This window comes from Eumetopias jubatus, unplaced genomic scaffold, assembly GCF_037043125.1.
Source record: "Eumetopias jubatus isolate StellerSeaLion01/CBP00866 unplaced genomic scaffold, mEumJub1_p1.0 scaffold_1, whole genome shotgun sequence".
Taxonomy (NCBI): Eukaryota; Metazoa; Chordata; class Mammalia; order Carnivora; family Otariidae; genus Eumetopias; species Eumetopias jubatus.
The window spans coordinates 211,525,481-211,541,148 of NW_028274807.1; the positions used below are offsets into that span (position 1 = coordinate 211,525,481).

The 15,668-nt window shown below is 42.0% G+C and overlaps 2 pseudogenes; both read left to right on the forward strand.

Annotated features, from left to right (window-relative positions):
* Positions 1-7,422: 7,422 nt before the first annotated feature.
* On the forward strand, positions 7,423-8,358 carry LOC114197762 (olfactory receptor 7D4-like; annotated as a pseudogene).
* A 4,738-nt stretch (positions 8,359-13,096) lies between these two features.
* On the forward strand, positions 13,097-14,749 carry LOC114197625 (zinc finger protein 639-like; annotated as a pseudogene).
* Positions 14,750-15,668: the final 919 nt, after the last annotated feature.

A 15,668-nucleotide genomic window follows, 5' to 3' on the forward strand; every position in this document is an offset into this window, starting at 1 on the left:
AAATATGCACGCCCTTGAACGTAAGTCTCTTTTCTTTCTACCTGTAGGTAATGTTCAAGAAGAAAAACAGGAAAAGACAAGGTCAAACGCTCATATGAGAAGAGGAGCAGTCCGTTGAACCAACGCTCCCCCGGTGCTCACCAGGAGGGCCAGGAGCGCTGGGGTCGTGAGAACCGCAAGGCACCGAGCAGGGGCAACCTGCCTCGCTCAGCGGAAATTCGCTTCCTCCTGGAAAAGTCACAAAGGTTACTTGAGGCGTCTGAACAGGGAGGCGCCGTGGCCAAAAACATTCCGCAGGCGCGCCCTCACCATACCTCCCGGCCCAATGCGGGCACCGACTCCTTTAAAGAGGCCCCTTGGAGACTGGGTCGCACCTGTGTTTTAACGCTCTCCTATCCGGGCCTTCTTTGCACGTGGCCTCAACCAAAACAGGCTCAGCCCTGAAGATGACCAAACCGACCCGCCCAGGGAGACGCGGACCAACCCTGCAAATACCGCCGGGGGCAAGGGACGCCGCTTCCGCTTCCTGCCTCTCGCCGTAGGGGCGTGGCTCCAGTTTGGACAGCCGGCCGTGTCGGACCGTTTCTCGCGGGGAAGCCGAGGTTTCGTACCGTGGGTGCTGAGGGTCCTGCAGTCGGCCCAGTGCGGGGGCAGAGAGCAGGGACAGACCCAAGGGCCTAGGATGGGGCCCGAACCAGTCCTGTGCTGTGTTTGGAATTCAAGAGGGCAAGGCTGAGAGGGGGCGGGGGTCCCCTCAGAGGATGCTTTTAACAAGGAATTTTTTTAAATTTTAATTTATTTTATTGTGTTATGTTAGTCACCATACATCATTAGTTTTTGATGTAGTGATCCATGATGCCTTTAATAAGTAATTTTGAGGGTTCCCACCTTATCTTAAAAATTCTCTTCAAACTCTACATTCCATATAGATTTCCTATTTTCTTTCTTAATGTATGTTTTAATGACATTATGATGTTTGGTCCTACAAGAATGCAATTTAGCATAGGATGTGGGATAGTGAATCCATTTTTCCTTTTTCTTCAGAAAGATAGTCTACTGTAGTATGATCTATTGATAAGCTATCCTTGACATACTGATTTGAAATTCCACTTTTATTAAACAGTGAATTGCTCAGTATACACCTGTATCAGTTTCTAGACTTTTCTATGACAACAATATAAACTTAGGGACATATCATACATACTTTTTTTTACAATAATTTTATACTATGTTTTAGCATTGAGTGGTAAAAATATAATGGCAGTTAATGGTTACTACATCTTTCTGGTCAAGTTTCTTCAGAGACATAAAATTTTTTATGAATTTACTTACGTAGCTATTATCATGATTTCCCCTTTTGTTTGTGTTTTGCAACAGCTATATTGAGAGATAATTCACATACCGTATGATTTACTCTTTTAAAACGGTACTGATCCATGTGTTTTAGTATGTCACAGAGTGGTGCAAGCATTACATTTTAGAACACTTGCATCACTCTGCAAGCACCCTTGGCTGTCCAACCCTTATTTTCCTCCTCCCTCAACATCTAAGCATCCACAAATCTACTTTCTTTCTCTGTCGATTTGTACTGTATAGTCATTTCATGGAAATGAAATCATACAATATTTTGTCAATAATTTCTTTTCACTTAGTATGCTTTTCAAGGTTCATAGGTTTTGTAGTATACATCATTTTTTAAAAGATTTTATTTATTAGAGAGCGTGCGTGCTCTCTGCGGGGGAGGGGCAGAGGGAGAGGGGGAGAGAGAATCTCAGGCCGACTCCCTGAGCACTGAACCTGGCTTGGAGCTTGATCCCAGGACCCTGAGATCATGACCTGAGCCAAAATCAGGAGTTAGCACCTTAACCAACTGAGCCATCCATGTGCCCCCATCATTTCTTTTTCTTGGCTAATGATATTCCACTGTATATTACATTTTATTTATTGATGAACATTTGGGTTGTTTCTACTTTGTGGGTATTAGGAGTGTGTATTTTTTTTTTTTTAATGTATGCTCTATGCCCAAGGTGGGGCTTGAACTCACGGCCTGTGATACTTTTTTTTTTTTTTAAAGATTTTTATTTGTCAGAGAGAGAGGGGACAAGCACGGGGCGTGGTAGGCAGAGGCAGAAGCAGTCTCCCCACTAAGCAGGGAGCCCGATTTGGGACTCGATCCCAGGACCCTAGGATCATCACCTGAGCCAAACACAGACACTTAACTGACTGAGCCACCCAGGCACCTGACTCCATACAGTTTATACAGGGATTTTACTCAGGACAACTTACAGATGGGGGGATCAGTTGGGTGACAATCCAGGTGCTACACAGCTAATCTCTGCAAATTCCGGAACTTACTCCACAAATTTTATAGATCAAGAGGATGCCCCCCCCCCTTTTTTTTCCATGGGGGAGCTGTAGTGAAATCAAAGGTTTCATATGCACCCAATTGACAGCTAAACTTTAATTAGATTTTGTGGTGCACTCTGTGTATCACAAAGGGGAGAGACTATGTTATCTTTAACAAATTTACAGAGGACCAAAGCAAGCCTACCCCCATTCTGGCCTTGGCTATATTAGTCTCCAAGGGGGCCAGAAGAGGTAGCCCCAAGAGAGCTCATCACTGGAACATGAGCAAAAAGAAGGGTCAAAGCTGCAGTCGGTATTGTCAGTGATCCTACAGTCCTTCAGTTCTCACTGTGGCTCCCACTTCCTAAGGACAGCCCTTCCCAACTACTGACCCTCATGCATCACAAATAAACTCTCATGGACACTGTACATATTGTTGCAGGTCATGAACCAAATGCTAATGGGGTGGACTGTAGTAAACCCTGTGTTGGGTCACCCACTCCTCCAAAATTAAGGGCTTATTCTCCAGGCTCAGGGAGTACAGCCATCTGACAGCCCTCAGCCTTTAACCCTGTTAGAGAATTGCCCTCAGCTAAAGAAGCTGACCTCACTTACCCACTCAGATCTCCTGCTGTGGGAGCATAACTGCCTGACAGCCATCTGTACCCACCACTGTCTTTGTTCTGAGGATGCTGCTCCCATCCTTGGACTGAACACAGTAGGGTACCAGTGCATGCCCACTGCCATGCTCACACAATGACATTCATGACCACGGTCAATTAACCCTGCCAAAATGGTGTCTCCTCTTTCTGGCATGAAGGACCTCAAGTTCCAGGCAGCTGAGAAACTTCAAATAGGACCTTGGCCATGTCTCTGGAAGTGCTACCGTTGTAGGTGTCAAGACTTCTAAACCTGCTGAGGCCAGAGTTGAGGAGACCTGAAGCAAATACTGTCCAATTGGCTCACTGGGCATGACATTAGGGCTGCTTCTACTAAGAAGCCTTTATTTCTGGACCCACATATCCCATATATTTAAGTTAGAGCACATTATGATTGTAACTGACTTAGAGTGTACATGCATCCTGTGAATTGTGTAGCCAGAATATCTACTGTATGCAAATGTCTGCTCTAAATGTGATCATACTCTTTGAAATTAAACATGTTGCATATTTTCCATTAAACAAAAATTTTAAAACCATACTCCACATTTTTTCTCTGCACGGTTTTACCTATATCCTCATGTTCCCTGACAAACTTTATAGGTGGTTTATATTGGCACCTCCATTTCCTCAATACTCACTTACCAACCCACTCTACCTGGATTATTTATGCCCCTATCCCTCATGTTAGAGGTAAAAAAATGGAGCCCTCTCTAATATCAACAAAGGCCTCCATGTCACCAGCAGTCCTCATTTGGTTAGTCCTTTCAACGGAACCAAAACTATTAACCACTCTGTTTTTCTTCAGAAAGGACCTCTTTGCTTCCATGACACTGTGGACTAAGTGATCTTTGAAATCTCCAAAGATTCTTCAGGAATGAACATTCCATAAAGTTGATTCCTGGTTTTGGTTCTTGTAGGAATTAAATGTTTCTTAGGTTATATTTTCTCATTTTAAGTCAAACCAAAGAAAGAATTTCTTTTTTGAGAATATACCTTCATCTTTGCCCACTGTTCCCTACACAGACATGGCTGAAAATTTGCCATTCTTTCATCTTTGTATCCCATGGGACCTGAATTGTGTGCAGTGAGGAAAGTCAGAAGAACAATTTATTCAATGAGGACTTTAGAGAATTCAGCCACTGAGATGATAATAACATGTCCTGTTTCCCGTTTCCTCTGATGGCAGCCTAAGGGAAAACCCAAATGGGCTCTCCTGGAACAGACTACAGAGAAGAGAAAGCTTCAGTGATAATCATCAGAGAAGGTAGGATCATTGCTGGAGGAATATGGAGGGAAAAGGGTGAGAAAGTGGCACTGGGTTTATCTCTAGAGTAATGAGACAGGTACAGTCCCATATTTAGTCAGCCTACAAAGGTGGTCTCTAATTTGAAGGTGCTTTACTTGCTACCTAAACCAGTCTTCCCCAGCTCTCATTCTGTTTCCCTCTCTCTCTTTCAGAATCTATAGATGCTCTTTAGTAAGTTATTTTCCACTGAGTCTCCTCTTTATTCTTTCCCATGAATTCTAGGTTCCTGTTCCATTTTCTGTCCCATCACTTATCATTAACTACTCACTGAATATGTGTTATGCATGATGTGTTGTCCTCTTTGTTTCTCAAGTGATTGGACTTTTAAAAAATATATTCCCTAACTGTTTTTGCTGGAAGATTTGTCTTACTGATAGCACTTAATTGTTCTGTATTGTTGTTGTTTTCCTTTAGTGTCCACAATATAGCTACAAATAATGCAATCACTTCTGACATTTGGTATTCAGGCTAATTTCCTATCTTACTAATCTCTATAAATATTCGAGAGAATATGTAGTGACTGAGTTGGAGTAGATTGTCTTGATCTGCTCACAAATTTAAGAGAAATAATTTAGTGTATTAATGTGGAATACCCTGTTGGCTGCAGTTTTTTTTTTTTAAGTGATCTCTATGCCAAACATGGGGCTCAAACTCACAACCCAGAGATCAAGAGTTGCACGCTCTACTGACTGAGCCAGCCAGGTGCCCCTTGGTTGCAGTTTTAAACAACTATTCTTTATTGGGTTAAGAAACTGACTGAAGTTTCATGTAGTTAAGAGGCTCATTCCAGGAATCTAACCACAGTAATGACTGTTACATTTTCTCAAATAGTTTTTCCATTGTGATTATGGTTATGATTCCTCTTCATTTCTCTATTTTTGTGATGCATACTTTTAGCAAACATCTTAGCATTAATGAGCTTTCCATTCCTAAAATACTTGTGTCATGTTTTTAGGATTACTCTTCTTAAATAGGTATGACTGCATTGTATTTAACTTTACTATTCCGTGTCTTTTCTTGGTCTACATTTAGTCATATGATGAGCTTGAAGATTCCTTTTTTTGTGTTCAGTGGACGCTTTTGGTCTCAATCTTTATTATACATCTAACATTTCATGTGTTGAATGCCTAGTATGTGCAGGCACCATGTAAATTTTTAGAAAGACAATGGAGAACAAAACAGTCACAACTTCTGACCCACAAATAAACATAAAATCACCAATGTGAGAGGCACATTAAGGAATAATACAGGGTGCTCCACTTGTGCTCTTCACATACTCTGTCCCTCCTGAACCTCACTGTCTGCTCTCCATCTCACTGGCCTCTCGAATCCCTTCCATTACCAAGCTCACCCAACCATGGGGAAAGTGCAAATTCTGTTTTTGGGAGCTGAAATATGTGCTTTTTCCTTATTTCCCTTGATTAACAATTACCCATCCTTCCTCTTGCAGCTCAAGTATACCTATTTCAGAAAAGACTTTTCTATGTACCTCCACAGACTAAATTGGTTCTCAATAATTATTTCTCTTTAATTAATTTCAATCTCCAGACATTAGGAATAACAAGGACCTCCTTTCTATCATGCATAATGTAAACATTTATTTTCATGTTAAATTTGCCTTTTAATTTTTAAAGGATGATTTCCTTTATAGAAGTTTTCGAGTATTTTAAATCAAATCTACCAATCATTTTTTTGCAATGAAAGTGCTGATTTGGGGGCACCTGGGTGGCTCAGTCTTTAAGTGTCTGCCTTCAGCTCAGGTCATGATCCTGGGGTCCTGGGATCGAGCCCCGCATCAGGCTCCCTGCTCCATGGGAGGCCTGCTTCTCCCTCTCCCACTCCCCCTGCTTGTGTTCCTTCTCTCACTGTCTCTCTCTCTGTCAAATAAATAACATTTTAAAAAAAGATCTCAAAAAAAAAGTGCTGATTTTTAATACAACAGAAAGCTGCTCCAGGGCACACAGGAGCACACACTCCCACACAAACTTTGTATTTTACTTTAATGGTTGTGTGCTTCTGTTTCACCCTATCATCTATGTAGTCCACCTGTTCTTCTCTCTTCTTAGAAGAACCACCTGGCAGGTGGTATCTGAAAGAGGGAGGTATAGAGTATTCATTAATGAGAAGTGCTGGAAGGTGGTCAAAAGAGTTACCAGACCTATTGTGTTTATAATGATCAGAATTCCACCTTTGATGGCTGCCTCAGTTTAATATTGATAAGTGATAGCCATACAAGATAGATTTATTGTGGTGGTAAGGACAGAAACTCACATTTTTAAGTGTCCACAGAATGTCACAAGAACCACAGTAGAAACATTACATGCATCATCTCATTTAATTCACTAACCAGGCTTACACTGTAGGAAATACTTACCACTCCCATTGTAGAGGTGTACTATCTGCAGCTACAAGAGATTAACTAACTTTCTCAGGGTCACACAGAGGGTAAGTTGGTAGACCAAATTTCTGTTCTAGAAAGACTGACTCAAGATCCCATATTCTAAATCACAGCTCTATACTGAATTTTGGGATATTTGTCTACCAAAGGGATCAACAAATAAAAATAGCTACCATTTATTGACATCCTACTGTGTACATGAGCATTCTGAATCCCCACAAAGAAGTTAATAGCGGTAGCCACATATTTAGAATGAAAAATAATAAGACAATAGCTAACTGTCTCATTGAAAGGAAGGATCACCTCATTGAATTAAGGCTATTTGAGTTGAGAATCCACATTGTATAACTAGTATAGAGATATTTGAATAATGGAGATTATCAAAGAAAGACATTTGATGTCTTCACTTATTTTGGATGATCATATAGAAGAAATTGGTTTATGTCCATGGCCTCAAATAGAATTAGACCTGTGAGTAGGAAATTAAAAAATAGATATCTGCTAAATTTTTAAAAGGATACCTAAGTACATTTAGATTGAAAACGAGATACCATTTGGCTGAGTGAATGAAATCATTGCCTTTGGAAGGACTAATGGAGGGTGAAAGATGTCCACCTAACGGTGGTATTATAAAGGTGATGACTGGCTGATGTGACAGTGGCTATTCACTGAATATTGCTTTCAACTCCTCTAGCAGGTACATCAGCTACATGGAAGCAGGAAACGATACCAGAGTATCAGAATTCTTCCTCCAGGGCCTCTCAGATGATCCAGAACTGCAGCCCCTCCTCTTTGGGTTGTTCCTGTCCATGTGTCTGGTCACTGTGTGGGGAAACCTCCTCATCATCCTGGCTGTCAGCTCTGACTCCCATCTCCACACCCCCATGTACTTCTTCCTCTCCAACCTGTCCTCTGTTGACATCTGTTTCATCTCTACCACCAACCCATAGATGCTGGTAGACATCCAGGCACACAGCAAGGACATCTCCTACACTGGATGCCTCATTCAGGTGTATTTTTTTTATGATTTTTGCTGGAATGGATGGTTTCCTCCTGACTGTGATGGCCTACGGACCAGTTTGTGGCTATCTGCCACCCCCTGCACTACACCATCATTCATGAACCCACGACTCTGTGGCCTGCTGGTTCTGGTGTGTTGGTTCATCATTTTCTGTGTCTCCCTGATTCACGTCCTACTGATGAACCAGCTGACCTTCTGTCCAGGCACGGAAATTCCACATTTCTTCTGTGAAGTGGTTCAGATTCTCAAGGTGGCCTGCTCCGACACCCTCATCAATAACATCTTCTTATATGTGTCCACTGCCATACTGGGTGTGTTTCCTCTCTTTGGGATCCTCTTTTCATACTTTCTGATTGTCTCCTCTTTAATGAGAATATCCTCTGCAGCAGGAAAATATAAAGCATTTTCAACCTGTGGGTCTCACCGCTCTGTGGTCTCCTTGTACTATGGGACAAGCCTGGGGCTCTATTTCAGTCCCTCTGAGACTCATTCTTCCCAGAGCTCAGTTGGCTCAGTGATGTACACTGTGGTCACCCCCATGCTGAATCCCTTCATCTATAGCCTGAGGAATAAGGATGTGAAGGGGGCCCTGGGAAGACTCCACAGTCGAGCCCTTTGTCTGTGATGGGTCACTGGCCTCAGAACCAAGGGGACACTGTGGGCTCCAAAGGCAAATATTGTGCATGTAAATCTTCTGGGTTTTTTTCCTCCCCTAAAAGACAGGCCTCACTGCTATTCCCAAAGTACCCATGGGTTTGCTTTTGTTAGGTTTTGTTTTTGTGTTAGTTTCTCCTTAACAACCTCCTCAATAATTCTTCTTCTCTTTTTTCTTCCCTATTTACAGCCCATAACATTCTTTGGTCAGCTTTCCTACAGCCATTCCTGAGATTTTCAATATTATATGTGAAGTACTTATATCAAGTGCCAGCATGGTTTCCTCCCAAAATTGTCCTCTGGAATGCTGCTATCCTTCACTTTAAGTTGGTTTTACGTTTGTTTTTCCCTGGAAGAAACAGAATGGAAATCATACAATAGTCATAACCAAAGTGCTTGCCATATCAACAAGACTGTACTTGTTGCTCTACATCTGTAAATTTGTGTATCTTGTCATTTCCTTAAGATATTTTCTCCCTTTTTAAAAAAGATTGAGGGTGCCTGGGTGGCTCAGTTGGTTAAGCAACTGCCTTCGGCTCAGGTCGTGATCCTGGAGTCCCGGGATCGAGGCCCACATTGGGCTCCCTGCTCAGCGGGGAGTCTGCTTCTCCCTCTGACCCTCTTCCCTCTTGTGCTCTCTGTCTCTCTCTCTCTCTCTCTCAAATAAATAAATAAATAATCTTTAAAAAAAATAAAAAATAAAAAAGATTGAGATTGGGATGTGGAAACCTGACCCTGAGCTCACCCTCCTAGGTTTGCTACCAGAGTGTTCCTGAAAACACTGGTGTCATTTTCAGCTTCAACAGTGGGATGTTGATTTGAAACCTTGTTGAGGGTTTTTTTCTTTTTTTAAGATTTTGTTTATTCATTTGTCAGAGAGAGCGAGAGCGCACGAGTAGGGGGGCGGCAGGAAGAGGGAGAGGGAAAAGCAGGTTCCCTGCTGAGCAAGGAGCCCGATGTGGGACTTGGTCCTTGGACCCTGGGATCATGACCCGAGCTGAAAGCAGACACTTAACTGACTAAGCCAGCCAGGTGTCCCTCATTTGTTCAGGTTTATAGGTAATATATTGCGTTGCATATCATTGAGATATTGCCTATTTGTCTTCTTTCCTCTTCCTTCTTTCCTTCTTGTCCTCTGCCTATTCTTTGTTCTACTGGACCTTTATTTCCCATTATTGTGGTTTTAAGCTACATCCTCAAGATCCTAATACATGATTCCATTAAGTTTCAAGCAATGTTGAATTTTTGTCTATGTGTACAAATTGAGGAGGGGACCAAAGAAGTAAATATGATTGCAGTACAGAATTGTGAGCATAATAATGTTGGTGTGTAATAGAACCTGTTGAAAAGAAAGGTAAAAGTTTTCAACTCAAGTAATTCCAGAGAAAATATTTACTTAATGAAATTACTGAGGTATAATTTGCATACCATGAAATTCACCCATTCAATTTTTGTAAACTTATAGAATTATGTGACCATTACCACAATGCAATTTTAGAACATTTCTATCACTCCAAAAGTTCCCTTGCCTCCAGTTGCAGTTAATGTCCACTCCCACCTCAGTCCTAGGCAACACCTTATCTGCTTCCTGTCTCTATAAATTGGCTTTTTCTAGATATTTTATGTAAATGTAATCATACAATATGTGGTCTTTTGATTCTGGCTTCTTTCACTTAGCATAATGATTTTTGAGGGTTATCTATGTGGAAAACTCATATCAGTATTTTGTTTCTTATAATTGCAGAATAATACTCAAACGTATAAATATACCTTTATTTGTTTATTCGTTTATCAGCTGGTAGACACTTGGATATTCCAGTTTGGGGTTATTATGAATAATTCTGTTATGAACTTTTGCATGTGCGTCTCTGTGTTGACATGTGTTTTCATTTCTTTGGGGTAGATAACTCATGGTGTAATTACTGAGTCACATGGTAAATTGATGTTTCATTTTTAAAAATCTGCTAAACTTTTTTCAAAGTGGATCCACTATTTTACATTCCCACGAGCAATGAATGATGGTTCCACATTTTCCATATCACCAGCACTTGGAATTCAGCAAAAACTTCTAATGGGACAATGCACTTGAGCACTGAGTGACAAATAATCAGTAGAAATTTAACTGAAGGATGGTTTGGGTAGGAAGTAGAGAGGCGAGTTGGAACTAGAGGAGAAAGGAACCGCATATACATAAACATGGAAAATTCAAGACAAAGGCATTTCAGGAGGCTATATGGAATGGATGAATGAGTTATTAGAAATAAGCCTAGACAGGCAGATGGAGGACAGGCTATTAGGAATCTAATGTGAGGGACGCCTGGGTGGCTCAGTCGGTTAAGCATCCGACTCTTAACTTTGGCTCAGGTCATGATCCCAGGGTTGTGAGATTAGTCCTGCATTGGCTCTGCACGGGGAATGAAGCCTGCCTGAGAGTCTTTCTCTCCCTCTGCCCTTCCCCTCTCCTCCCCGCTCTGCTCTTAAAAAAAAGAGAGAGAGAGAGAATCAAATTTGACATATTAAGGATTTTGAAAGCAATGGAGCACTAGAGCCATATTGTAATCACAGGTGTAGTATGAAGACTTTAGGATTGCTCTGAGTGGGAGAAATTGGAGGCAGAGGGAACAATTAGGAGACTGTTGAGGTAGTCGAGGGGAAAAGATAATGGGGACTCGGTCCTTGGACCCTGGGATCATGGGTGGCAATAACATGGGAAGATTTTGGAAGAGAGGCATATTAATTTCCTATTGACCTAGCCAGTGGCAATAAGATGGGAAGGTTTTGGAAGAGAGGTGTATTAATTTCCCATTGAAACTGTAACATACTGACATAAGTCTAGCGGCTTAAAATGACACAAATTTATTATTTTAGATTTCTGGAAGTCAGAAGTCTAAAATGCAACAGCAGGGCTGATTTCTTTCTGGAGGTGCTTGAGGAAGTCTGTTTACTTGCCTTTTCCAAATTCTAGAGATCCCCTCCATTTGTGGGAGTTTTGGAATTCAGGTATAAGACTACAAAGCTCCAGTAGGGCCCAAGAACAAGGAGGGACATTTTGAGGAGGCAGACCTATGCCCAGGTGGTCGGCTTGCTGACCACGGTCCCAGCCACACACCTGAAAACAGCCATATCCTCATGTGAACTTGGCTATAGCCCCATTTGGCCTTGGCACCAGCACCATCCCTCAGTCCCCAGAAGGAGACACATCCACCCATGCCTCTCAGGTAACAGGCTGCTGACCTCACTCTAAGATGCAGATCTTGAAGCAGCCCACAACCCAGCTCCAAACACTCTGAGCCATGGTGTAGGAATTATGAGGGGAAGACTCATCCATCAGTGCCGCTTGAGGCAGGCCTACAGAACTCAGTCATGGATGTGGACCCTAAGGCAGTCCTATGACATGGCTCCAGCCCCTCTCAGCTGTGTTGTGGGGCCATTCATGCATGCCTAGTGAGAGAGCCATACTTTTCCACACAACTGGGAAGATAGCCCTGCCACCTGTGGATCCTGAAGAGAACCTTTGTCCCAGGCCCAGCCCTACTGACCAAGGTCCTGGAGGCAGTCCTGTCTACCCAGGGACCAGACAAGGTCCACTTCCCTACTGATAGGATTTTCAACCACAGATTGTAGTACAGATCCAGGAGCAGCTGTATTACATGGCTTTAACCCAACTCAACTATGATCCCAGAAGCAAAACCACCAGGCCTGAAACCCAGCAGGAGAAGGTCTTTATCTAGTGAAAGCAGCTTCTAAAGACTGAAAGAAGTGTTTGCTCCTTCAAATGCACAGACCCTAATACCAATACCACTTGTCTGCATACTCTACCAGCTGACCTGTGAAGGATGCCAAGCTGAATATCTACCACTGTTACATGCAACAAATATTACCTGCCATTATATATTTACCATGAAATATTAAAACATATAAAGCTACCATAATCAAGAGTGAGATATGTTTATATATAAATACATTACTAGTACACAAGAGTTCTAGAAACTGATACAGGTATTTTTAAGAACGGTTTTTTAAATAAGGGTGGAATTCCAATTCAGTATGCCAATTAACTTATCAGTAAGTGGTACTAAAACAATTAGCCATATTTTCTGGAGGAAAAAATGTGACTGGATCCACTACCACACACTACATGTCAAAATACATTCCATGCAAATTAGAGATTTAAATGTCTTTAAATATATTTAAGAAGAAAATGATAAAATCTGAATAAAATATGTAATTTAAAGAGACTTAAAATTAAGGCAGGGAATGCAGATAGTCTTTTAAAAAACAGACTTCTTTGGGGGCGCTTGGGTGGCTCAGTCAGTTAAGGGTCCAACTCTTGGTTTTGGCTCAGGTCGTGATACTGGGGTCATGGAATCATGCCCTATATCGGGCTCTTTGCTGGGCAGGAAGTCTGCTTGAGATTCTCTCCCTCTGCCCCTCCCCATGCTCTCACTCTCTCCCATAAATAAATAAAATCTTTAAAAAAAACTAGACTTCTTCACCTATATAACACTTAAACCTTTGTACAGGGGGCCTAGAGGGCAGGGCGTGAGGCATGCAGGAGGGAGAGGGGCTAGGCTGCGGCAGTGCCCAGGAGCATGAGGGCCACAGTACTGCAGTCCTGGGGTCCTGGCATTTTTTAGCATCTGTGAAAGCTTCCTTGTAATTCATTTCTTCTCACTACAGTATTAAGAATTATACAAAATTGAAAAGATATGAATGAATATCCTAAAACAAGAGTAAGTAACATTAAACTCTTCTTGTTACTCAGATTTCTCTGGAACAAGCAGAATTGCAGATGGATTCAATGGAATTTTCTCTGATCAGTTATAGTATATGTTCTATAAGAAAACCAGACTAAAATATTTTGACAACCAAGAGGATGACTCTGATACAGAGACATCAAATGATTTGCCAAAATTTGCAGATGGAATCAAGGTCAGAAATAGAAATCAAACGACCTGGTTCCCAGTTCTGTACTGAGAATTCTAGACCACACTGCCTTTTGTGAAAAAACATCTGCTGATACTGAAATCTGTGATGAAGAATGTGACTCACCTGAATCGGTCAACAAACTCAAGAGGAGAGTCCTAGAGAAGTTCACACTGCTGAAGATGTTCCAATTGTTGCAGAAGTGCATGCAATTTCTGAAGAGTATGATTTGGAGACAGAAAACAATTCCTCTGAGAGTCTCCAAGACCAAACTGATGAGGAGCCACCAGCTGAAGTTTGTAAAATTCTTGACAGGAGCCAAGCTTTGAATGTGCCTGCCCAGCAGAAGCGGCCTTTACTGAGAGCTAATAGCAATGACTTCTGTAAATGTGAACTTTGTGAGTTCAACAGCAAATATTTTTCTGCTATAAAGCAGCATATGATGCTGAAGCACAAAGGTACTGATTCAAATGTGTGTTGAATTTGCAAGGAAAGTTTCTCTACCAACATGCTTCTGATTGAACACACCAAACTGCACGAAGAGGATCCCTGCATTTGTAAATACTGTGATTACAGAACAGTGATTTTTGAGAACCTCAGCCAGCACTTTGCAGACACCCATTTTAGTGACCTTTATTGCTGTGAGCAGTGCAATGCAGTTATCTTCAAGCAGTGAACGCTACCTACATTTCCAGGAGCACAGCTGTGATGGATAGGACTAGTGTCTGTTTTGTAAACATGAAACCAATGATCCAGAAGACTTGCAAAGCCATATGGTAAATGAACATGCGTGTAAATTAACTAAGTGCTAAGTATAACAATGGAGAACATGGACAGTACAGCCTCTTAAGCAAAACTGCCTTTTTTGGAAAAAGATTTTATTTATTTATTTAGAGAGAGGGCACATGGGGGGGAGGGGCAGAGGGAGAAGGAGGGAGAGAATCTCAAGCAGACTCCCCACTGGGTGCGGAGACTGACACAGGCTCAATCTCATGACCCTGAGATCATGACCTGAGCCCAAATCAAGAGTTGGACATTTAACTGACTAAGCCATGCAGGCACCCGCAAAATTCCCTTTGACAAATGTAAAAACTTCTTTGTATGTCAAGTATGTGGTTTTCAGAGTAGTCTTAATATGAATGTTAACAGGCATGTTGCTATTGAACATACTAAAATTTTTCCTCATGCTTGTGATGACTGTGAAAACAGCTTTTCAAGTATGCTAGAATATTGCAAACATATAAATTCACATTTATCTGAAGGGATTTATTTATGTCAATACTATTAACATTCAACAGGACAAACTGAAGATCTTAAAAGTTCATCTACATTTCAAGCATTCAGCTGACTTACCTTATAAACATAGTGACTGCTTGATGAGGTTTGGAAATGAGAGGGAATTATTAAGTCACCTTCCAGTCCATGAGACAACTTAATTATTTTCTTCCACTTCCATAATGTTGATGTAAACTAATAAATCTGACATTTTTGGCGATGTTAAAACAACAATTAAATGTTTGTACAATTAAAGATGAAACATTAACATTGTAACAGAGATTATCAATTCAATCGATGCATAAATCACATTCGATGATGCGCATGAACAAGACGTTTCTTTTTTTATTGATGAACAACTGACATACAGTATTTGGTTAGTTTCAGGGGTACACAGTGATTTGGCATATATACACGTCATGAAATGGTGACCACAGTAAGACTAGTTAACAGCTGTCACCATACAAAGAATGGTGAAATGTTACATTGACTATATTCCATATGTGGGTACATTACATCCCCTGTCTTAATTATTTTATAACTGGAAGACTGTACCTCTTAATCCGCTTCACATATTTCGTCCATTGCCCTCCCACTCCCCTCCCCTAAGTCTTGAATAGATGGGATACCCAATCGTGTTTTAAAAGATCTTTATTTACTGCAAAAAGGCCACCCAATAACACCCAAGATAAAGGCCTAAAAACGGGATTCTAAAAACTGGATTCTCGGGCTTATCGATATGGGACAACGACTGTAAAGGCTCTCTAGGACGTGCAAGGAGGGAGGCAGGAAACCTTTCACTGAGCAGGCTGTGGGGTTTGTCCAAGGGGTCCTCCCGCCGCCCAAACTGTAGATGGGCTTCGCCCCACGCCACCCCGGGCCGCCCCCGCGCACGGGTCCCGCTCTCCGCGGGTAGTCGCGCCCACATACCAGGTTCCAGCCCCGGCCGTGTCCTCCGGGCCGCAAACCAAGGGCCCAGCCCAGCCTGCCAGCCCCGAGCCGATGCGGGAGGGAACCACAGCGGGGCGGTCTGAAGTGCAAGCCCCGCCCCTCGAGCCCCGGCAGGAAACGGAAGTGGCG